The following is a 26,205-nucleotide window of genomic DNA, read 5'->3' as shown; positions in this document are numbered from 1 at the left end:
AAAATTGTTTAACAACTGCATTTATAGAAAAGCTGTTATTCAGCTTTGGCAAAAATAAAAAAAAATACAAAATTTTTCATTCTCCGCGAGAGTTTATGATGTGCACTTATGCTGTGAACAACTATTGTGACATAATAGTTACACATAAATTTACCTCAATCAAGATTCTAACTCGTGACCCGTCGATTGCCAGCTGCATGCCTTCCTAACAGCGCCAGAAGCTGATGAATTGAAGCACTCAAATCAAATCATAATCTTCCCCTGGTTTAATATTGATCTCACTTCGACTACTATTCAGCAGTAGTGAAATAGCACAGAACATTATGATAAACTAACAACTGAACAACATATTAATTCAGCTGCTATTCTGTCAAAAACACGTGTATTTCATCCTGTACTCAGAGTCAAAGTATGATGAAACCGAAAGTGCTTATTTGATTTTTTACATGTACAGCAAAATAGTTTAAACATAAGTAATGCCTGAAGTTCATAGGCACAATATGTGTTGAAAAATGGACAAATTGAGTGGAAAAATTGCGGAAAAATCCACGTCGTTCTGGTGGGATTTGAACCCACGTCTCCTCAAGTTTGCTAGACAGGGTGTGTTAACCAACTCCGCTGCAGAACAAGTAACAATTCTGTGAAATAGAAAGCCAACCTGAATTCAACGCCCACCTCACCCCACGTTCTTTCCTCGCAATTCACCATCTCCTTCGGTCCTTAGATGTCCACTTCCAACACTCTCTCAGCGCCTTCGCGGTTGTTAGTTGGGACGTTTTCGTCAAAACTATTCTTCGCTGAAATGTTCATCATTTTTTAAAACATCAATGAAAAACGCTAAAATTTTGACGAATCAAAAACTATATATTAAGGCTTTATCTGTGAAAATTTGAGTAAAATCGAATAAGTTTTCTAAAAGTTATAGAACTTTCAGTAAAACATTACCGTTTATTGAACAACATTTTAATACTCTATATCTCAAAGAATTGTGGACGAAATATTTTCAAACTTTTTTATGCGAATACTTACACATGAAGGAACAATACGCAATCTTGTTAGGGTTATTTATCATATTTTGTACACATAGTTTGCCCAAAGTTTCCCACTAATAAATGCGCTTTATATGAACGAAAAAAGCATAGCAAATCGTTGCATGATCTTTTTGAATGGTTGTACGTTCACCATCGGAAGCTAAGTGGATCCCACACTACCATGACTGCCTCAAAGCAAATGTTTACACAATCAATCGGCGGAGTCTGGAGTGACGCGCACGCACGCCCGGTCCGCATACATGTGTTGTTCAGATAACGACCGAAACGAGCAAAAAATCAAGTTGAATGCTAAGAAGGCATCAAAACGTAATAAATTAAAGGCAAATCAATTTTGTGCTGACATGCCACAGCGAAGCTCCACGGACTGACGGCTCGCCTCCATGGTCCAAAATCCAGTGTAGGTGGTACCGGGCAGAGGGTGTTATCAGTTGGTGAAGGTTGTACCAGACCTGCGAGCGGCTGCTGGCTGTGAAGACCGTGAAACTCCGGTGCGGTCGACAGGCAGATGAGGCTTAAGGCGTCGCGTCGGCTTTGTGACGTAAAGCTTGAGTAATGATGGATAAGTGCTTTGGTTTGGCAGACTAATCCTGGCGGCAGGCAGAAGCGAACATTGATGATGATCGGACGGCGATGATGGTTAGCTTGGGGGAATTCCGAAGATTTCCATTCGGTTGAACGGCAGTAAATCTAATGACGCTGCTCATCTGTGCTGAACGTTGGGTGTCTGATTGGCCTAGTTTAGATTGCACGTAAGGAGCTTTGTGTCTAGACCAGGATGATGCAGAGTATCCTGGTGTCTGGCACAAGATATGCGAATACTAGGGTGCTGTCCTCAAACTACGTAGACTAATTTTTGTTCACATCAGACCCCAGACATCAGATATATTAAAAATATCTGGAAATTTTATGCAGCGCAGCTTCAATTAGCATATTTTCTTCACCTTACTTTGATATCGCTTAGTCCCTCAGAGTGCTGATTTTTTAAGCAAACTTTTCTATTCATGCAGCACAGATATCTCTCTTCAGTCCGGGAGGCAAATCCAAGCATCTTCATCTGCAAATCTCTCATGCTTTTCTCACTGCATCAAAGGCACCCACCTGTACTTGTAACATGCTTCCTGAACTTCCCGGCTGATTCCATCCACTTTTTTTACCATTTTTAATCCAACATCGACTCTCGCTCTTTTGCTGTGCTTTTCGACCCCCCGTCTGCCTACAGGTGACTGTTGCTGAAGCCCATAAAAACCGTGAAAGAGGGTCGCCCACCGCAGAGACCCCGGTCCCTTTGATGAGTTTGACTTCTCTCATCCCATCAAAGGCGGCTCGGATACTCCTGTTCCGAGTTGGTCGCTCGTTATTTAATAGAGTGTAGAGTTTTTTTTTCTCTCATAGATGGTTGCTGGTGGAACTCACCGACAACAACAACAACATCGGTGGCGACAGTTTTGCTCTATTTTGTTGCTTCGGTGACGACTTTTTCTTGCATTCAGTATAAGGTAAACATGTACATCCCGAAAGGGTTTAATTTTTATTATAAAAAACTGAAGGTGGAAATTGGATTCTCCATTTTACTTGCTATAGAATCGAAGAAAATAGAAAACGATCATCAAATATACAAATGATCATATCTAACGCGGTTCCACAAATAATGGTTTCACAATAATTGCCTTTCTCGTACACCAAGGTGTACCGAAAGGCTATATGTTTACTCCAAAAAAGAAACTTTGATAGAACCCTCGGAGGGGTCAAGTCTTACGTACTAATCGAAGCAGTTCGACGAGTTGAGATGATGTCTGTGTGTGTATGAGTGTGTGTATGTGCGTGTCATCTCATTTTTAGATAGTAAATATCAACCGATTTCACCGACCGATGGTTCCTTCAACGGGGCATTTTTTCCCATTGTTTTGCTATTGAAAACGATTCGAATCGGTCCAGCCATTCCGGAGTTATGGCCATTTAGGTGTTCCGGGAAAGGTTCCAGTAAGGATGCAGATATGAAAACACTCATGCGACACATCAAACCGCAGCATTTTCGATATCCTGATGAACTGTAGGCAAGAAAATAGTGTCAGACGATATCTGAACCGACAGTGTTCCGGGTGTCTCGCCGGAAGTGGCCAAATGTGAAAGTGAACCAAACACATGCATGCGACATATCAAACAGCGGCATTTTCGATAACATGATAAATGGTAGGCAGGAAAACATTCTCAGACCATATCGGAACCGGTAGTGTTCCAGAACCGGTTCCAGATGTCTCGCCTGTGTTAACCAAAACCATATATGCTACGCATCAAATCGCGGCTCTTTAGGCAACCTGATAAACGGTTAACAAGAAAATAGTTTCAGACTCAATTTTAAACAACCGATAGTGTTACGGTACCGGTTCCGGGTGTCCCGTCGGAAATGGCCAAATGTATAACAGAACCAAAGCCATGGCTGCGGCACATTAAACAGCGGCTTTTTCGATAACGCGATGAACGATTAGCAAGGAAATAGGCTCAGACCACATATAAGATCTTTTTTAAGGCTATCGATAGTGTTTCGGAACCGATCTAGGGTGTCCCGCTGGAAGTTGCCAAATGCCAAAAGAAACCAAAGCTATGCATGAGACACATCAGATAGCGGCTTTTCCGAAAACTTGATGAACGGTAAGCAAGAAAATAGGCCAAGTCTAAACGATATCGGTAGTGTTCCAGAACCGTTTCCGGTTGTTCCACCGGAAGTGGTCAAATGCAAAAACGAACCAAACCCATCCATAAGACGCATCAATTCGTGGCTTTTTAGGATACCTGATGAACAATTAGCAAGATACTAGTCTCAACCCATATTAGGGATAATCGGTACTGTCCCGGAATCATTTCCGGGTGTCACACCGGAAGTGCCCAAATGTAAAGGCGATCCTAAGCCATGCATGCTATACATCAAATCATGACTTTTTCGATAACCCGAAAAACGGTTAACAAGAAAATTTGCTCAGACCGCATTTAAAACTACCGATAGTGTTCCGGATTCGGTTTCTCGGGTATCCCATCGAAAGTGGCCGAATACAAAAGTGAACCAAACCCATGCATACGACATATTAAACCGCGGCTTTTTTAATAACCTGTGGAACGATTAATAAGAAAATTGACTCTGACCAAATTAGAGACTACCGTTAGTGATGCAGAACCAGCATTGGGTGCTTCGCAGGAACTACAAAACAGACCAAAGTCAATGAAAGCGATAAATGTGTGTAAGTGAACAAAATCTTAAATAAACTAGAGCCAAATATGTACATACAGACGTCTCTCTCTACTCACTACCCATCGTGTTAATTTTCAACGGTTGATTCAAATATTATTCGTTTTGCTCCCGTTTGACGTTTACTCACTACCGCCATCACCGGTTTGTGAAACGCAGCCTGATTAGCATTTGGCGGTTAATTCTTCGTGACGATAAATATAATAGTCCTATGTTCCAAATGATATGTCTGTTTGTCTGTACCAAAGCAATCTCATCAAATCACACTATTTCAGATTCCTGAGATGTAAAAATAAAGAGTAGGATGGGTCAACGACATACGGAATCAAATCAACCCCCGACAATTTGTTTTTCAATCTCCTTTTGCGTCTAAAACTACTGGGTAAAGTTTTTATGAGATTTAGTTGCCCATAGAGTTGTGTTAGAAAGTAGTGTAAGTGTTTCTGCAGAAATTCCTCCAGGGTTTTCTTTAGAAAATCCTTCAAAGATTTCCCCTTTTTTTTGTTTTTATTTACGTGTATTTTAACTTAGAGCTAATTCTACACTTACAAAGATTTCCCCTTTTTTTCAAGACTTTTACAGTTTTTTTCCGAAACATCCTTCAGAAATTTCTACAAGCATTCTCCTAAACGATCTCCCAAAGATTTTTTTCCAAAACTATCTCCTAGGTTTGCTAAAGAAATTGCTCCAGGGATTTTTTTTTGAAAATTTGAAATTGTGGAAAAATATTTCATTTTTTCTTTTATTTTTACGCAAATATATTATTTTCCAGAATTGTCATGGTATATGAAAATTGTTTTTAACCAAAAAACAAATTTCCTCCGCTGTTTAGCGCAATTCTTAAGAATGAAAAAAGGCCATTTTTTGAGGAACTCTTTTTTTATGCATCCACAAAGAACGATTAGGCAAATAAAAAACAGATAGAGTTGAAAATTCGCTTTTTTTTCAATTGGGCATGTATTTAAAATTGAAGAAGTAGTTTTACCAGAGAACGGAATTTTATAACCTCTGAAGATATTTAAAACAGAGCGTCAAAGTTCGACCAAAAAGTTGGTGTATTTTGGGATTGACCATATTCTACATGTTGTAGGGTTTTCCATCCAAAATTAGAGTTTTTAAAGTCGGCATTGAGTGATATGTTATTTGTGCATAACTGCTAGTACTTACCATTATTTTCCAGATTTTTCCTGGTAATATTGTTTTTAATACAAGTTATGGAAACGTTAAAAAAATTAAAAAAAAAAATGTATTTTGTACAGATTGTTATTTTGTATGGTGTACTCATAGGACCATATTTTCAATAATACTTAAAATTTTCCAAATTTCTTCAAGCTGTTCTAAACTTAACCATATTGAGAAGATTTCATAGAAGAACCAGAATAAAACGACCAACTGTGCTTCGAGATAGAGCATTTTGAACGTTTATAGTTAATTTCCGATACAGTCGTTATAAAAATAAATTATAATTTCTTCAGTAGAATTTCCAGATTTTCTTCCTAGAATTACTTTTAAAAAGCTTCCAAATGATGGATAAAATCCATCCTAGAATACATAAAAAAGACCTTTCACGAGTTCCTGAAAAAATCTCCCAGGGATTCAAAGCGAAAAAAATTCAGGGACTCCTTTGGAAACTCCTCGTAGATTTACTTCAAAAAATCATGCAGGAAATCCTGTAGAAATTCAGTCAGAAATTATTTCATAAAATCTTCTAGGGATTTCCTTAGACTTAAGAATGTCCTCCAGAGATTTCTTCAGGAAAAACGTAGCATGACTACTTTAGAATAAAAAATCTCTTCAGATTTATTTTTTCATACAGATTCCTCCAGAAATTTTTCGAAGCATTCATCTAGAAAACCTTCCATGCACTTTCCCAAAAAACCATGGATTTATTTCTTAGAAAATGATTCACGAATACATTAAGATTAAGAATCAGAAACTCAGAACTCAAAAATTTCTTGGAAATTTTTAAACAGTTTTCGCTCAGGATTGCTTTAGGAATTCCACAAGGATTAAGGAAAATCCCAAGCTTTCTTCACATTCTTCAAGACTTTTTTCTTCCAGAAATTGTTCCAAGGTTTTCGTAAGAAAGTCTTGGAAAATTCTTCCAGGATTCCTTCAGATTTTTTTTTCTACATATGATTTTAGAGATGCTTATGAGAATTCTTACCGATAGGCTGGAAGACATTCTTGCAGAAACATACATAGAGATATAATCCGAAATTCCACCGAGTATTCTTCCATGCATTTTCTCATAAACTCCTCCAGGATTTCATCCAAGAGTACCTCTAGGAATTTCTCTATGGATTCCTCCAGGAATTCATTAAAATAAATGCTTAGGATTTTTATTATAGAATTTCTTCAGGAATTTTTCCAAAAATATCTCAGGAGGTTTTGTTGGATATTTCACCAGGGCTTTCTTGGTGTTTCTTCAGGTATTCCTTCAGGAATTTGTTCAGAAAGTTCATCTATTGATTCTTAAAATATTCCTGTTTTTTCAAACATTCTTTCAGGAATTTGAAATTCAACATTTCTTCAGATTTTAAAAAATTTCTCTATAATTTCTTCAATGATACCTTCGGAAATATATTTCGAAACTACTTCGATATTTTCAGAATAACTTCAGAAATTTCAGCACGTATATATTCAAAAGTTAATCCATGAATTCTTTTAGAAGTTGTGTTCCATCATTTTGTTTATTACCAGTTTCGTTGACCCTAATAAGGAAAGTTTATCAACGACAACTTCAGTTTTTCATAACAAACCAGTATTATTGATTGCTGATGCCCATGGACGGCAATGTGCTTGAGAATTTAATGGTCCATGACGTCCATGATATTCCTGAAATCTCAAAAAAGTATTCGAGACCTTTGCCAGGGTACCCTAGGGTTACCCTAGGTTTAAATTTCCAAATCAACTTCCTTTTTGCCTTCGTTTACGAAGAGTTCTTACACCGCATGGGGATTGAACCCATCACCCTAAGCATGGTCATGTTTAAAATCCACACGCCTATGCAGCTTTTGCTATAGGGGCCCCCTTGATATCCTTAAATTCCTCTTCCCAATCCCCTTGAATATTTTTTTAACAACCTTTGGAGCCGGAGGAGTCATATATGACTCCAACATAGAAACGGCTGTACAAATCCACCCATTCGATTAAACTGAACACTGTCTGCGGCAAAGTTCCTGAACACCATGACATTTGGGAAAACGAAATAATTGACATATCAGTTCTTCTAAAAGCTGAACTTTGATGTGGGTTACGTTTATATGTATTCATTTAGCCTTCATCAAGAATATCAAAAGGTGTTTTATATTCTAGGTGTTAAAACTGTCCTATAGCGAAGTCCTTCAAATCTACAAGAATAATTTTATGCATTTTCGCCACAAATAATAGTTTTGCATAACTATCTTGGAGTTCAGAATTCCAGATCTACACTCGTGGCAGCAGCCATATCTGTTATACTGTGTAACGTTGGAACGTCTAGGAACGTCCAAGCTGTTAAATACTAAAGTCCTTCAAATCTACAAGAAAAACTTAATGTGTTTTCGCCATAAATAATAGCATGGCATAATCTGCCGAGATCCAGGAAGCTCTTGAAATCTCAAATGTCGTTTACACATTCCCATAGTGTAATGTTGCAGGTCAGCCAAACTATCTTTGAGTTCAACACTTCAGGTCTACTCTCGTAACACCAATTCTAGTAATCGTAAGAATCAATTTTAGTAAATCGCTTGCCTATAACACAGCGCAACATTTTTTTTGTCTCAAGAGCAAACTTATGAGTCTCTGACAGATTTTGGGCCGCTGAATCCGAATCTGGGCTCAGATTTGCTCCAGTACGTCACAATTTTGAGCTGTACCTCAATTTATAGGGCAAAATATGCGATTTTGGGCTTTTTTGACTGCAAGTCATTAAGCATGGAAATATTTTTTTTAAGCAATCAAAGGATAAATTGGTCAAGTAACATCTAAATTAACGACTTATGCAAAATATTTCGTTTTACCAAATCAAATTTGATAGATTTAAGCATTTTTTGTCAGTATATAAACTTGCATGCAACTTTTGGAGCATGACTTGTATGGGAAATATCGTACCTAACATAAATCGCTTAAAACTATCAAATTCGATTTGGTAAAACGAAATATTTTGCATGAGTCGTTAATTTAGATGACAATTGCCCAGTAAACATTTTGGTCTGTATAATTTGTGTTATACACTATTATATAAGAACCTATTCAATCGTATAAACTGCACAAAACTGCTATATACCTACCAAAGTGGAGGCCATATACATACTTCTGACGACATTTCGCGATTTCATATGATCACCATTACGATGTCCCAAATAATCGTTCGAAAGAATAAAATACGACTTCGTGTGATATGTAATACGATGCCCAAAATAAGCTATAAAAAAAAGTTGACACCTAGCCTACAACACGGCACCTCGAGATTGTGAGTCTAAGCCCATACCAATGAACTAACTGACCTGCCTTGAGCAGGGCACAAATTTTGGCCAATATCAACTTAAACTTTCTCAACCATCCACGAAACTTGCATTTGCCTTCCTACATGGATGCTGATATGAGGAATGGGCTGCAATTTTTTCTAACTCATTGCGATTCCATTTATCACAATACTGTACAGATATATAGTATACCTACTGATGAGCTGTCAATTTATACACAACTCGTAGCGAGCTGGATTTGCGCTAATTACGACGTGTTTTGTTTACAACATTAGTCCCGCATCGAGTGTACATTTCGACGCCGTCGTCGTCGCCGGATTAGTTTACTGCTCATGTAGGAATAATTGTGATACAAATGTCTTTCTTCGGTAACTATGAACGCTCCCAAAGATTGCCCGAATATCATTATTTGTAGACAGAATGATTCCAGTTCCAAAACATAATCAGCGGCCAGGCGGTAATGAGCAAACACCTCGTCTCGGTGCCGAAATTCGAACAGGGCCACTTTCTCTGAATTGAGTATAGTGAACAGATTTAGCTAGGGAGCAAGAATATGGGATTTAAGCACACCACAGTTTCAGAAAGATTATGACTATAGTGTAGTGTACCTAATGATTTTTTACCAGGAAGCATGTGATAAATTGAAACGGAATGGGACATGGAAAAATGAGACAGTAAATTTGCAGTGAATTTTATCCTAACAACCACCTATCTACATTAAAACATATGTTGGCAAACAAATCGCAACAGTGTTTTATATCCAAATCCAACGAAGCTTTGTAATATTTTTTATTAAGTCGTTACGATTTCCAACCAAATTTTACTAACATCATGTATGACTTGTATGCCTATGCAAACAGCGACGACTTCAGTTAGCGCCATTTATGACTTGCTCAATACACAACAAACTTACTCAGAAACCAATCGCAGCAACGATTTATATACAATTGGACTTGACATTTTTTATCACAAGATTCAACGGTTTTTACGATTTTGATTTCTGACAGCGAGATATACGATTTTGAATGCACTTTCCATTACGATCTGTGGTTTTACTGGGTGACCAATTTATCCTTTAATAGACCATTCCCGTCAAAAAATTTTATGTGCTCTACGGCTTTCCGACAATTTATTGAGTAAACTTTCCCAAAGAACCCATATGTTTTGAAGCCTCTAACTATTGAAAAACAAAGAAAAACCTGCGAAGTAGCACTTTAGCCCTATACTCTCCTCTAAAATATTTTTCCACAAAACCCGTTGAACCCCTTTCTCTCCTATGGCTTGCTTGGAGAGATGCGGAGAATTTTCAATCAGCTGGCTGTCAAAATTGACGTTTGATATTATTTGTTTTGCCCTGCTGCCGTCCGCCCTCAAAACGACAACAAAAACAAAAAATCGGTTCCGAAGATGTAGCCAGCATACTTTTTCGATTTCAGTTCTCGATTTTAATGGTTTTTGATAGCAGGAATACATCCCCCCAATGGAACACTGGAACTAAGCCACCCGTAAGTGATATTCCGCGGAGCCGCCCTGGGCAGGTTTGTTTTTGAAACCGTTCATCAAGTGTTTTCCTACAGGTCGACTTCTACCTCATGCAAAATCTGAGCGGACGACAACTATGTGGACAACGATGGCCAGGTGCATTACGTGCTCGAATCGTAGAACAGCGAAGCCGTGTATGAATCGTAGCCCATTCCATACTTGGCACGGATCTTCTGGACTGCACCGTTAGTGTGTCCCGTTATGCGAAGACTGTTTTTCGTGATGACACTGGGTTCAAGTTGATCATGGATGCTGCTAGTTATGATTGCCATCTCCCTAAACGGAACTAATTTATGTGATTGGATACATTATATGCTAATTCGTACATAATGCCAAATTCAAAGCTAAGACGATTTTGTCCGCAGCAAAGTGCTGAAGAAGAATGCTTTAGGGTCGATTTCTTCACCTTGATTTAACTATATGGGTAAGCCTGGCTTACTGGTTAAGCCGAGGTGAAGAAAGACCATAAGAAGATGATAATTCCTGAATAAATCTATTAATATCACGGAGAGAGCTACTCAGAACGGGTACAAACATTTAGTTACTGAGGATGTTGGGGTAATTCCGAAATCTCCCTGAATTTCCTCCATAGGTCCCTCCAGAAATTTCTACTGGAGTCCATTCTGTGATTCCTTCAGGTTTTCCTCCGGGCGGACTTTCTCATATTATTTTCAAAACTACTTCAGGTGTTCGTTTCGAGATTTTACTAATAGGAATTCCATACAGTATTCCGGTATTCCTTTCAACACTCTTACAAAAATTTCCTGGAATTCCTCCTGGAATCTTATCCGGGATGCCTCCTGAAGTCTCTTCTGTAATTATTTCAGGAGTTTCTTCAGGAATCGGTCAAGGAGTCCCTTATGGCATTTCAATCAAAATTCCTCTCAGAGTTCTTTTCAAAACTCCGTATAAAATTCCTGTCGGTATTCCTTCATCCGGGCTTCCTCCGGAAATCTCATTGGAGATGCCGTCAGGAATTTTATCCGGAATCCCTCCAGGAATTTCTATAGGAACCAGCATTCCCTCTTGAAGATATTTCTGGGATTCTTTTCTGAATTTTTCTATGTGTTCTTTCAGGATTCTTGAAGAAATATTTGAGAATCGAAATTGTTTTAGTAATTATATTCGGGATTCCCTTACGAATTTCTTTCGATATTCCTCCAAAAAATATGTCATCCGCCAGGAATGCTATCCGTGATACTTTCATGAATTCTTCCGGGATTCCTGCTGGACCTCCATCTGGAGTCCTCTAAAGACGCAACCTGGAATACCTTCAGAAGAAATTCCTCCTTCTGTGATTCATTCAGGAGGTCCATCTGGGATACATCCAGGAATCTGTTCCGGATTTTTCCAGGAGTCTTTTCTGGATACCCTCTATTAGTTTCTTCTGGGATTTCTATAGGAAATTCTACTGGAGTTCCTCGAAAAGTCGCTTCAGGGACTTGGTTTAGAAGTTTCTTCAGGAGTTCCTTCCGAAATGCATATAGGGATTTCTTCCATGGACCCTCCAAAAATTCTTTCCGGAGTTCCTCCAGGAATTATGTAATTCCTTAAGGAATTCTTTTCGGGATTCTTCCAGAAGATTCATCCAGGAGTTCCTTTAGGGAATCCTCCACAAGTTCCTTCCGAGATTCTTTATAGAGCTCCTTTCGGATTCCCTTCTGACGCTTTCCCTTTAAACTTCGTAGGATCCATCTAGAAATCTATTAGGAATTCCTAGATTTTTCCAGGAGATCGATTTTCTAATTTTATTTCTGTTATTCTTGCAGGGGCTCATTCATGAATGTTTCAGCGAAACCTTCCGAAATTACTTCAAAGATTCCTCCAGGAATCCCATTTGTTAATTCTCCAGAAATTCCGCAGAGGATTTCAAAATAAATTTTAAGAAGAAATTCTGGGATAAACCCACTTAAAATTTCACAAAAAAATCCCAGAAGGATTTGCCGTCAGAGTTCTTGCTGGAGATTCCTCCACTCGTTGGCTATTCTTCCAGGAATTATTTTTATAAGATTGCTACAAGACTTCCCTCTAGTCCTCCAAAAATTCCAACCGGGGATTTCTTCAGGAATTTCCACCGGCGATGACGAGGTTGATCGAATTTTGAAGTGAGGAGCAGGGGTAGGACCTCCGTAATTACGTAGAATGCCGTCAGGGTGCCCGCGAGGCTGAGATGATTGTGCTTCCGACGGTTTTCTATCGGTTTTAAACTGATTCAGCTCGTTTGCACCGGGAATTGAGTGGACCTGGGATCGGTGGAGGGCTGGCGGAGATGCGATCATTCCGTTTTTGTGGGTGCCCGGGTACCTTCAGGCATTCCAAAGATCTATTTTTCGCTGGCCACGGATATTATTCAAACGGTGGCTTATCCTCCGGCAGGTGTGATGGGAGTTTGACACTTCAAAATGTAAACATGCCAAAATGACGGCAGGGTTGAGAGCATATTCTCCACACTGAAAACCTTCTCCACATCCCAGGGGTGTACACACTACTTCGCACGGTGGTTTTAATTTCAAATTGGAGAGATTTTTCGAAATTTCAAAAATTTGTATGAAAATCAGGAATACATATAAAAAAAATTAAAAACGGCAATGATCATTAAAACCCATTGTCTTTCAAAGAAAAATATAAAAAAGGGGGGTTAGGTCAGACGGGAATGGTCTATTGGTTAAAAAAATATTTCCATGCTTAATTACTTGCAGTTAAAAAAGCCCAATATCGCATATTTTGCCCTATTAATTGAGGCATAGCGCAAAATTGTGACGTGTTGGAGCAAATCTGAGCCCGGATTCAGATTCAGTGGCCCAAAATCTGTCAGAGACACATAATTTGTTCTTGGGACAGACCAAAAGTTAATTTTTGTTACGCTGTGTAATTGAATCAAAAATTTGACTGCACAAGAAAGCCTCAGCCACCACTAGCTGAATTACTCCGTCCCTATTTCCCTTTGAATAATGAGCCGGTCGGTTGGCTTTGGGTTGGCGCTAGATTCCGGTAAAAAAAAGCCTGGACCCGACGGTTTCTTCCGGTTGAAGAGGATGTCACCGTCATTGTGACCGTCATCATCACCGTCGTCGTCGTCACCAGTTTGAAAGCGTAACAAGAACAACACATAGACTACCTTATGTGTGGTTGGTAACTACACCACCACCGGAACTGGTCCCACTCGCCTGGTCGGTAAAACAAGAGAGTAGGTACGAACATCACAAACCATAACTTTGATGAATGCTGCCAACAAGGGTGGTTTGGCCTTATTGCTTCATTTCTCTTGCTTTGTCTTGATGGGCTGGGCAGGGCAGTGGACTAGCGAGGGTCCCTCGGTAAGCCTGATGAGGTCAGGTTGTTTTGCCCTGGACGGACGCGGTTCCGGGCTTCGTGATTCTAATTTGATGCCTGTTAGTTGCAGATGAATGGAGGTTTTGTTTCGTCCTGTCCGGACGATCTCCCACGATGGGAATAAATGGGCACTGTTTGTTGTCACGAATGGAGCTAGTTACTCACCTGGAATTGAGACAGAGAATTTGAAAAGAAAATGTGATGATTAGAATGGTTTTGTTTCGGAATGTTGGCATTTGTGGTAACATTGATGGACGTCATTTGATATTCGGTGATTGACGTCAACTGAAAGTGTATTCGGTTGGGCAAAAAACAATTTTGCATTGGAATTGAATACATTCCAGTTCATTAGTGACCAAATGAATGCCCGAGTAACATTTTAATAGTCAAACAGACTTAAAAAGGTTCTTAGAATCATCATAAAACCAAAAAAAAGGTATTAGATTTTACGACGGTTCTAAATATCTCTACAAGGCTAATTGGCCATCAAAATGTTACTTGAGTGGTTTTTTTTTAAATCATCATCTTCTCAATTATGTCACACATATTCTTATTTTCTTAAAGATAAAGTGTCACCAAATCTAGAATATAATTAGAACCATCATAAAACCAAAATAAAATCATTACTTTTTAATAAAGTTTTTATTGCAAAATGGTTGAGAATGTTCTCAGCTTGCAAAAGAGCTCATAAAACACAACGCTGAAAAGCATGCTCTGTTTAGAAGTAACTTCAGAAACAATAAGTAGACGGTTTTCAAAATCTCCTCAAAGCCAAATGGACTTAATTTTCTTTTATCTTAACCTATATCTCTCATAATGTTTTATCGATTGACAGTGACAAATAAACAATTTTCACTCTAGTTTTGAACCCCATTCACCTCGAAGCCTTTGTTTAGCTATTTTCAAACTGTTAGGCAGCACCAAACACCTTATTTCAATCCCAGTGGGATTAATTAGGATTATTTCTTATCCACAGCTTTGCCATTTCCCTTCGATATACCGTTTGCGCGCAACTTCACCCCAATATTCAGCCCCACTTGACTTCAATTAACGCTACTGCCGCCAGCCAGCTATAAAAGGGGTTCAAACACCCCGGATTTATCAAATCGATACTGCTTGCACTGGGGTTGGCCTTTCAAGTGTACACAATCCTCACAGACGACATGTTGCGACGATGGTGGCACAATAAACGACCGTCCGCCTTTGGTTCAACCCAATGCTACTACCTACTACACGGTGTGATTGTTTATCTGCTAGGCACATACGTACCTACGAACTGAGTGCAGCATTCTAGTTCTCGCGCGTAGAATGCAGTCCGGGGTCCGTGCAAAGAACTACTGTAAACAACGCCCACGTTTGCGTCCGCGTCGGCTGGTTTGTGAGTGTCCGGGGAAGAGGAATTGGTGCAAACAAAGTGGAAAATGGATCGAATTTCTCTGGAGGTTTAAACCGATATCGATTGTGGAGAGGCTATTCTGTTGTTCAATGTATCGTCCACTATTGTAGAACAGAAGCACTTTAAGAACAGAGGACTTTAAGATCAGAAAACACGAAACCCAGAAAAACAGATAACAAGAATAATGAAGTTACAAACTACACGAAAAAAAAAACCAAAAATAAGGCAACAAGAAAAATACAGATGCAACAGAAACTACTAGAAAAAATGGAAGAACAGACTAGAAGACTAGAAGACTGGTAAACTAGAAGACTAGAAGACTAGAAGACTAGAAGACTAGAAGACTAGAAGACTAGAAGACTAGAAGACTAGAAGACTAGAAGACTAGAAGACTAGAAGACTAGAAGACTAGAAGACTAGAAGACTAGAAGACTAGAAGACTAGAAGACTAGAAGACTAGAAGACTAGAAGACTAGAAGACTAGAAGACTAGAAGACTAGAAGACTAGAAGACTAGAAGACTAGAAGACTAGAAGACTAGAAGACTAGAAGACTAGAAGACTAGAAGATTAGAAGACTAGAAGACTAGAAGACTAGAAGACTAGAAGACTAGAAGACTAGAAGACTAGAAGACTAGAAGACTAGAAGACTAAAGGATTAGAAGACTAGAAGACTAGAAGTCTGAAAGACTAGAAGACTGGAAGACTAGAAGCTGGAAGACTAGAAGATAGAAGACTAGGAGACTAGAAACTAGAAGACTAGATGACTGGAAGACTAGAAGACTAGAAGACTAAAATACTAGAAGACTAGAAGACTACAAGACTACAAGACTAGAAGACTAGAAGACTAGAAGACTAGAAGACTAGAAGACTAGAAGACTAGAAGACTAGAAGACTAGAAGACTAGAAGACTAGAAGACTAGAAGACTAGAAGACTAGAAGACTAGAAGACTAGAAGACTAGAAGACTAGAAGACTAGAAGACTAGAAGACTTGAAGACTTGAAGACTAGAAGACTAGAAGACCAGAAGGCTAGAAGACTAGAAGACTAGAAGACTAGAAGACTAGAAGACTAGAAGACTAGAAGACTAGAAGACTAGAAGACTAGAAGACTAGAAGACTAGAAGACTAGAAGACTAGAAGACTAGAAGACTAGAAGACTAGGAGACTAGAAGACTAGAAGACTAGAAGACTAGAAGACTAGAAGACTAGAAGACTAGAAGACTAGAAGACTAGAAGACTAAAAAAATCTCGTTAAAACAGATAAAAAAAAAAAAAAAAACTACTAGAAGACTAGAAGACTAGAAGACTAGAAGACTAGAAGACTAGAAGACTAGAAGACTAGAAGACTAGAAGACTAGAAGACTAGAAGACTAGAAGACTAGAAGACTAGAAGACTAGAAGACTAGAAGACTAGAAGCCTAGAAGACTAGAAGACTAGAAGACTAGAAGACTAGAAGACTAGAAGACTAGAAGATTAGAAGACTAGAAGACTAGAAGACTAGAAGACTAGAAGACTAGAAGACTAGAAGACTAGAAGACTAGAAGACTAGAAGACTAGAAGACTAGAAGACTAAAGGATTAGAAGACTAGAAGACTAGAAGTCTGAAAGACTAGAAGACTGGAAGACTAGAAGCTGGAAGACTAGAAGATAGAAGACTAGGAGACTAGAAACTAGAAGACTAGATGACTGGAAGACTAGAAGACTAGAAGACTAAAATACTAGAAGACTAGAAGACTACAAGACTACAAGACTAGAAGACTAGAAGACTAGAAGACTAGAAGACTAGAAGACTAGAAGACTAGAAGACTAGAAGACTAGAAGACTAGAAGACTAGAAGACTAGAAGACTAGAAGACTAGAAGACTAGAAGACTAGAAGACTAGAAGACTAGAAGACTAGAAGACTAGAAGACTTGAAGACTTGAAGACTAGAAGACTAGAAGACCAGAAGGCTAGAAGACTAGAAGACTAGAAGACTAGAAGACTAGAAGACTAGAAGACTAGAAGACTAGAAGACTAGAAGACTAGAAGACTAGAAGACTAGAAGACTAGAAGACTAGAAGACTAGAAGACTAGAAGACTAGAAGACTAGAAGACTAGAAGACTAGAAGACTAGGAGACTAGAAGACTAGAAGACTAGAAGACTAGAAGACTAGAAGACTAGAAGACTAGAAGACTAGAAGACTAGAAGACTAAAAAAATCTCGTTAAAACAGATAAAAAAAAAAAAAAAAAACTAGAAGACTAGAAGACTAGAAGACTAGAAGACTAGAAGACTAGAAGACTAGAAGACTAGAAGACTAGAAGACTAGAAGACTAGAAGACTAGAAGACTAGAAGACTAGAAGACTAGAAGACTAGAAGACTAGAAGACTAGAAGACTAGAAGACTAGAAGACTAGAAGACTAGAAGACTAGAAGACTAGAAGACTAGAAAACTAGAAGATTTCTGCTCTGCTTCTGTTCTGCTTCTGCTCTGTTTCTGCTTTGGCTCAGAATTCTGACAAAATTCTTGTCACGATTCTGACAGAATCTCTCTAAAGATTCTGAGAGAATCCCTGTCAGGATTTCGAGAGAACCACTGTCAGGGTTTTGAGAGAACCCCTGTCAGGATTCTGGGAGAATCCCTGTCAGGATTCTGGGAGAATCCCTGTCAGGATTCTGGGAGAATCCCTGTCAGGATTCTGGGAGAATCCCTGTCAGGATTCTGGGAGAATCCCTGTCAGGATTCTGGGAGAATCCCTGTCAAAATTCTGGGAGAATCCCTGTCAGGATTCTGAGAGAATCCCTGTCAGGATTCTGAGAGAATCCCTGTCAGGATTCTGAGAGAATCCCTAACAGGATTCTGAGAGAATCCCTGTCAGGATTCTTAGAGAATCCCTGTCAGGATTCTGAGAGAATCCCTGTCAGGATTCTGAGAGAATCCCTGTCAGGATTCTGAAAGAATCCCTGTCAGGATTCTGAAAGAATCCCTGTCAGGATTCTGAAAGAATCCCTGTCAGGATTCTGAAAGAATCCCTGTCAGGATTCTGCGAGAATCCCTGTCAGGATTCTATGAGAATCCCTGTCAGGATTCTGGGAGAATCCCTGTCAGGATTCTGGGAGAATCCCTGTCAGGATTCTGGGAGAATCCCTGTCAGGATTCTGGGAGAATCCCTGTCAGGATTCTGGGAGAATCCCTGTCAGGATTCTGGGAGAATCCCTGTCAGGATTCTGGGAGAATCCCTGTCAGGATTCTGGGAGAATCCCTGTCAGGATTCTGGGAGAATCCCTGTCAGGATTCTGAGGGAATCCCTGTCAGGATTCTGAGGGAATCCCTGTCAGGATTCTGAGAGAATCCCTGTCAGGATTCTGAGAGAATCCCTGTCAGGATTCTGAGGGAATCCCTGTCAGGATTCTGAGGGAATCCCTGTCAGGATTCTGAGGGAATCCCTGTCAGGATTCTGAGGGAATCCCTGTCAGGATTCTGAGGGAATCCCTGTCAGGATTCTGAGGGAATCCCTGTCAGGATTCTGAGGGAATCCCTGTCAGGATTCTGAGGGAATCCCTGTCAGGATTCTGAGGGAATCCCTGTCAGGATTCTGAGGGAATCCCTGTCAGGATTCTGAGGGAATCCCTGTCAGGATTCTGAGGGAATCCCTGTCAGGATTCTGAGGGAATCCCTGTCAGGATTCTGAGGGAATCCCTGTCAGGATTCTGAGGGAATCCCTGTCAGGATTCTGAGGGAATCCCTGTCAGGATTCTGAGGGAATCCCTGTCAGGATTCTGAGGGAATCCCTGTCAGGATTCTGAGGGAATCCCTGTCAGGATTCTGAGGGAATCCCTGTCAGGATTCTGAGGGAATCGCTGTCAGGATTCTGAGGGAATCCCTGTCAGGATTCTGAGGGAATCCCTGTCAGGATTCTGAGGGAATCCCTGTCAGGATTCTGAGGGAATCCCTGTCAGGATTCTGAGGGAATCCCTGTCAGGATTCTGAGGGAATCCCTGTCAGGATTCTGAGGGAATCCCTGTCAGGATTCTGAGGGAATCCCTGTCAGGATTCTGAGGGAATCCCTGTCAGGATTCTGAGGGAATCCCTGTCAGGATTCTGAGGGAATCCCTGTCAGGATTCTGAGGGAATCCCTGTCAGGATTCTGAGGGAATCCCTGTCAGGATTCTGAGGGAATCCCTGTCAGGATTCTGAGGGAATCCCTGTCAGGATTCTGAGAGAATCCCTGTCAGGATTCTGAGAGAATCCCTGTCAGGATTCTGAGAGAATCCCTGTCAGGATTCTGAGAGAATCCCTGTCAGGATTCTGAGAGAATCCCTGTCAGGATTCTGAGAGAATCCCTGTCAGGATTCTGAGAGAATCCCTGTCAGGATTCTGAGAGAATCCCTGTCAGGATTCTGAGAGAATCCCTGTCAGGATTCTGAGAGAATCCCTGTCAGGATTCTGAGAGAATCCCTGTCAGGATTCTGAGAGAATCCCTGTCAGGATTCTGAGAGAATCCCTGTCAGGATTCTGAGAGAATCCCTGTCAGGATTCTGAGAGAATCCCTGTCAGGATTCTGAGAGAATCCCTGTCAGGATTCTGAGAGAATCCCTGTCAGGATTCTGAGAGAATCCCTGTCAGGATTCTGAGAGAATCCCTGTCAGGATTCTGAGAGAATCCCTGTCAGGATTCTGAGAGAATCCCTGTCAGGATTCTGGGAGAATCCCTGTCAGGATTCTGAGAGAATCCCTGTCAGGATTCTGAGAGAATCCCTGTCAGGATTCTGAGAGAATCCCTGTCAGGATTCTGAGAGAATCCCTGTCAGGATTCTGAGAGAATCCCTGTCAGGATTCTGAGAGAATCCCTGTCAGGATTCTGAGAGAATCCCTGTCAGGATTCTGAGAGAATCCCTGTCAGGATTCTGAGAGAATCCCTGTCAGGATTCTGAGAGAATCCCTGTCAGGATTCTGAGAGAATCCCTGTCAGGATTCTGAGAGAATCCCTGTCAGGATTCTGAGAGAATCCCTGTCAGGATTCTGAGAGAATCCCTGTCAGGATTCTGAGAGAATCCCTGTCAGGATTCTGAGAGAATCCCTGTCAGGATTCTGAGAGAATCCCTGTCAGGATTCTGAGAGAATCCCTGTCAGGATTCTGAGAGAATCCCTGTCAGGATTCTGAGAGAATCCCTGTCAGGATTCTGAGAGAATCCCTGTCAGGATTCTGAGAGAATCCCTGTCAGGATTCTGAGAGAATCCCTGTCAGGATTCTGAGAGAATCCCTGTCAGGATTCTGAGAGAATCCCTGTCAGGATTCTGAGAGAATCCCTGTCAGAATTCTGAGAGAATCCCTGTCAGGATTCTGAGAGAATCCCTGTCAGGATTCTGAGAGAATCCCTGTCAGGATTCTGAGAGAATCCCTGTCAGGATTCTGAGAGAATCCCTGTCAGGATTCTGAGAGAATCCCTGTCAGGATTCTGAGAGAATCCCTGTCAGGATTCTGGGAGAATCCCTGTCAGGATTCTGAGAGAATCCCTGTCAGGATTCTGAGAGAATCCCTGTCAGGATTCTGAGAGAATCCCTGTCAGGATTCTGAGAGAATCCCTGTCAGGATTCTGAGAGAATCCCTGTCATGAATCTGAGAGAATCCCTGTCAGGATTCTGAGAGAATCCCTGTCAGGATTCTGAGAGAATCCCTGTCAGGATTCTGAGAGAATCCCTGTCAGGATTCTGAGAGAATCCCTGTCAGGATTCTGAGAGAATCCCTGTCAGGATTCTGAGAGAATCCCTGTCAGGATTCTGAGAGAATCCCTGTCAGGATTCTGAGAGAATCCCTGTCAGGATTCTGAGAGAATCCCTGTCAGGATTCTGAGAGAATCCCTGTCAGGAATCTGAGAGAATCCCTGTCAGGATTCTGAGAGAATCCCTGTTAGGATTCTGAGAGAATCCCTGTCAGGATTCTGAGAGAATCTCTGTCAGGATTCTGAGAGATTCTCTGTCAGGATTCTGAGAGAATCCCTGTCAGGATTCTGAGAGAATCCCTGTCAGGATTCTGAGAGAATCCCTGTCAGGATTCTGAGAGAATCCCTGTCAGGAATCTGAGAGAATCCCTGTCAGGATTCTGAGAGAATCCCTGTTAGGATTCTGAGAGAATCCCTGTCAGGATTCTGAGAGAATCTCTGTCAGGATTCTGAGAGAATCTCTGTCAGGATTCTGAGAGAATCCCTGTCAGGATTCTGAGAGAATCCCTGTTAGGATTCTGAGAGAATCCCTGTCAGGATTCTGAGAGAATCCCTCTCAGGATTCTGAGAGAATCCCTCTCAGGATTCTGAGAGAATCCCTCTCAGGATTCTGAGAGAATCCCTCTCAGGATTCTGAGAGAATCCCTCTCAGGATTCTGAGAGAATCCCTGTCAGAGAGTTCCTGCCTGGGCTCTGAGAGAATCCATTTCAGAATTCTGAGGGAATCCTTGTTCAGTTAATTTTGTTCTCTTCTTGAATCTTTCAGTGTCTCATTGTATTTTCTCCTGCCTTCTTATCTTTGCTAGTTTCTTCTTGTCTGTTTTTTTTTATTTTTCTGTTCTGTTGTTTACTTCACTTATCTCTTATTGTCTCTTCTTATTACTTTTTTTCTTTTGTTACTCTTTATATCTCTCATGTCTTTTCTTGTCTCTTTTTGTCTCTGCTTGTCTTAAAATGTATCTTATTGATTTTCTTGTTTGTTCTGATGTCTTATTGCCTTCTTGTCACTTCTAGTATCCCGTATTTTAGTGTAATCTCGTTGATTTTCTTTTTTTTGTCTTATTGTCTTAGTTTATCTTTGACTCCAATTTTTATTTTCTTGGTTTCATTCTTGGAAGCAAATGTTAAGTTCTGATTTCAAAATCTGCTTCGATTGCACAGAGCAGAATCAGAGTACTCTTCCGATGATTTTATTCAGAACACCCCACGCACATCTTCTTTCCTTTCAGTATGAATAAAATCAGCCGTTTCCAACAGCGCAACTAAACACGGCTCAATCCATTTGCATTCATCGACCGTAAACATTTGCCTCCAGCTGACTGGGCGTCTATCCACCCGCAGTAGCAGCAGCAGCGTAAAAATACCCTCACGGATGGCCGGCCACCGATCTTCTCCGCGTGACCCCTCTGCTGCTGCTGCCAGCATGGAAGCAATTCTTAAAAAGCCTTCGCTTGAAAATGCACCCGTGACCGAGTCTCACGTTCCATGGAAGCGACGGACCGTCCGACACGATGATGGGGCACCATCGCATCGCCACGCCACCGGATTGAAACGGAAACCCCGTGATCCGACATGGATCAGAGCAAAAGCTTTTTGTGGTGCTTTTAGCGCCCCACCCGGCGATGAGTACCAACAACGCCAACGCCACGGTCGTGGTGGTGTATTTATGTACGTACAGACCCCGGCTGGGCTCGAGTGGAGTGTAGCGCGTTGAAGTAAGCGATACAATTTCACCCCTTCTAGGGTGGGGTTTTCTTGCGTTTTGTTGGGTTTGACTGAATGGTTTTATTTCCTCTAAAAAAAATCACAGTTGCTATGTAACTGAACAAATTTTAACGAAGCCGTGCAAATAATGCATGAATAAAATCTTAAAACAGCTATAAAACTTTTTCAAGAGTAATTGATCCAAACTTGGCTTAAAGTGCATCAAAAAAATGAGCTAGAGCTAGAGCTTGAGACCAACAGGCATCTTAAAGTGCGTAAGTGTAAGTGATCTTCAAACTTAGGCGTCTGTTACGTCAATTTGGTCAATGAGGAGAACGAGGAGGAAATGACGATACCATAGCTCGTTCACAAGAGAGCGAAAATGAAGAATGGAAGATAAAATATACGAAGAAAGATCGGGAATTGAACTCAGGACTCGCAGCACAAAAACAGCTATTAGGTGAATTGATCAAGATTCCTTCTGCTTCGGACACGTTGCATCCTGGTGCTCCACGCTGCTGCTTCGCAATTGAAGCGGAGGGTACTGAACGAGATCCCACTCGGAACGATGGCCAAGCTGGAAAATCCGCCAATGGATGGGATTTGCTCCATCGTGCTTGGTACCTACTTGAGAGGAGCATTTGCTTTGGATTGAAGAAGATGGCGGAATTCCGTACATTTTTCATGTTAATACCGCGCTCCGGGCTTGGTGTTGAACTGTACTGCATGTTTTACGGTTGCTTTTCTAAGTCTTTTCTAAATGCAGAAATATGACGATAGTTGTGTAACTTATACTTGCGAACCGTCCGTGAAATCCAAACAGTTGTTGATTCAATAAACAGCACTGTGCAAATCCCCGTAATCGTATCAACCGACGTCGGTCGGTCGTACATAATCGTCGATGACGTCGTCTAGACGCCATTAAGTGCAGCTGGCATTCGCCATCCATTGTAGGTAGGTACGACATATATGCTAATGTATGTACATTCATTTGACAGTTCAAATCACAGAACCTGTCCCCAGCACACCCCACAGACGACAAATCAATATTGTTTCAATACCTTTTGTTCGTGCCAAGGATTTTCCAACCCCACACCAAGGAGAATGGGGCCACGTGAGAGGGCTGAAACGACAGTTGTCGTCGTCTTTGGATTGAATGCCTGTGTCACATCAAAGGCAGATGGAAGCTCAACGATATTTTTCATTGCTTCACCAGTTACGTAAACATTTTGAAAGGATGTTGTCGTTATTGAAATCAGTGTTTATGCAGTGCACACTAGTGGTATTTATACAGGTGGATAATAGCTTTCTTGAGATTTTATAGGATCTTCTCCTTGGATAGGGTCGGTTCCTTGATTCCTTATTGCATTAGTATGCAGGTATAGTTTCCATTGTACATATCTTGATCTACATGTTAAATTAATTTTAAGCACAGTAAAGGCGGATAACAAAGTGATATCACTTTGATAACAAACTATATTATCGGTGTTATCATTTTGTTATTTTAGTTATCATCTTCTTCAATTGATGATAACCAAATGATAACAAATTTAGTTATCGATAATTTTAGTCTATCGCGATAACATATAAATTCTAAATGATAACAAAATATGTTATCAGCTTCCAAACGCATATGTCAAAACTTTTCCAAAACTGTGAGTCTGATGAACCTCGAATCTAAAAATAGATTCAGCTTTCCACCTTCAATGCGACTATATTACGAAAGTTTGGCTCTTAATTCAACCTAAATGATAACAAACTCTATTATCAAACGAATGATAACCAGGTAACAGAACTTGTTATCATTTTGTTTTCCGCCTTTGCTCGAACATACACGTTTATTAACAGAGTACTACAAAAAGTTACAGTTTGTTGTTTTTTTTTCTAGCATTACTCAACAATCAGGCATTATCAGGCAATTTGAAGTTATGACGATTACTTTCTTCGCGGTAAAAGTTTCCCCCGACTTGAACTGAATACCTGAGCAGGAGAAAACAGCAGCAGAATACCAAACTCCGTTATGGAAAGCCCCCTGCATAATAAGCAAAACCCAGATTAATCCACCTAGTGGTGATAGTGCCTTTCTCGTCGAATATGTTCTCATGACCTTTCTGTCAACGTTTGCCGAAATATTCCTGAATCCTGAGAATACTTTATCTAGAAAAGTATCAAAGCCGTCGTCGAAATGGGGCACTTATTGATCACATTTACACTGGATACTGATCAATATCAAGACCATACTTACATGCCAGGAAATAACTTTATTTACAATCACAAATCACTTTACGGTCTTCGACAAAGTTTTTATGTACACTTTAGGATCTATTTTATTAGTATACTTGGTAACACGATTCATGTATAATTCGATCATCTAATTAGAAAAATACCGGAATTGGAAATTTCACATACTAAATCCCATTCAAATTTCAATCGCAATACAAAGCACGAGAGTGCAACCAGTCGTACCCAAATTGTGGATGCAGAAAGGGATTGAAAAAAATTTATTCGGTGTTGTGCGATCAAATTATAATTTTCCCATACGATTTTGATTCGCCTGGCATCCACGCACCAATGTGTGAACAAACGATTGCAATCATCACTTCCTTCCCTTTCACACATTAACCTGCAACCTGACGTTGCACAGTGGGGAAAAAACCGACCCAAAAAGGCACCTAATTATTGCGGCTGATTGCGATCTTTAAAGTCCATCTTTTCCGAATAAAAAAATGTCAAGGAATCGATTGGAGTTTCATTCACCGGAATCAAGTGTAAGTGTCCATTTTGGCCCATTTTCCCCTAAAAACACTGTTTTTCTGAATTAAATAATGGTTTCAACTGATTGCGGCTAACCAACCAATTTTTTATTGATGTAAAATTGACAGGTGCATTCTATGGGGCATACCTCGATCTGTACTGGAATCTTGACTGGAAGTGCCCATTTTGTCTCATTTTCCCCTAAGAATACTGTTTTTCTGGATTAAAAAATAGTTTCAACTGATTGCGGCTCACCAACCAATTTTTACCTGACTTTCAGTCAATGACACAAATCGAGGTGTGTCGCATAAAATGCACCTGTCAATCCTACATCAAGAAAAAAATGGTTGGTTAGCCGCAATCAATTGAAACTATTTTTTTAATCCAGAAAGACAGTATTTTCAGGGGAAAATGAGGCAAAATGGGCACTTCCAGTCAATGATACATATCGACGTATGCCCCATATAATGCACCTGTCAATTTTACATCAATAAAAAATTTGATGGTTAGCCGCAATCAGTTGAAACCATTATTTAATTCAGAAAAACAGTGTTTTTTAGGGGAAAATGGGGCAAAATGGACACTTACACTCAATTCCGGTGAACGAAACTATCACCAATCGATTCATTTTTCCATTCGGAAAAGATGGACTTCAAATAATTAGGTGCCTTTTTGGGTCGGTTTTTCCCCACTGTGCGTTGCAGGCGCCATTGTTGCCCAAAAATAGAAGACCACTTACACTCACACACCAAAGATGCCTACTAGTCCCCGGCAGATATCGCATTGGTTCCTTGTGTGAGTGTTTCTGGACTGGCGATATTGGAGTAGCATCCACAGGCGGTCAATCAAGCTAAGTTCAGCTAAGCAATTTCTGTGGGACTCCCGGATCCAGTTGCAAATAACCACCGTTAGTTTCTTATGTGATCTAAAGATATTTTTTGCTACTCGTTGCTACTGCAGGTTATTGAAAGAGCCAAGATTGGATGTGTCTCATTTTTATAATTGGCTAC

General features: G+C 40.4%; 1 long non-coding RNA gene across 2 annotated transcripts in view; it reads right to left on the bottom strand.

The window, feature by feature from the left end:
• LOC134289778 (uncharacterized) overlaps positions 1 to 26,205 on the bottom strand; it is a 710,729-nt gene that overhangs the window by 215,175 nt on the left and 469,349 nt on the right. The window contains exon 6 of one of the 2 annotated variants that reach the window (XR_009998661.1): positions 13,191 to 13,802. The exons of the other annotated variant lie outside the window; for it this stretch is intronic. This is a non-coding gene — a long non-coding RNA (uncharacterized LOC134289778). Of the gene's footprint in view, positions 1 to 13,190; positions 13,803 to 26,205 lie in introns of those variants that run through there. 2 annotated transcript variants of the gene reach the window in all.

This window comes from Aedes albopictus, chromosome 3, assembly GCF_035046485.1.
Source record: "Aedes albopictus strain Foshan chromosome 3, AalbF5, whole genome shotgun sequence".
Classification (NCBI taxonomy): Eukaryota; Metazoa; Arthropoda; class Insecta; order Diptera; family Culicidae; genus Aedes; species Aedes albopictus.
Note: the sequence above shows the minus strand (reverse complement) of the source record. Positions and strands in the feature narration are given on the sequence as shown.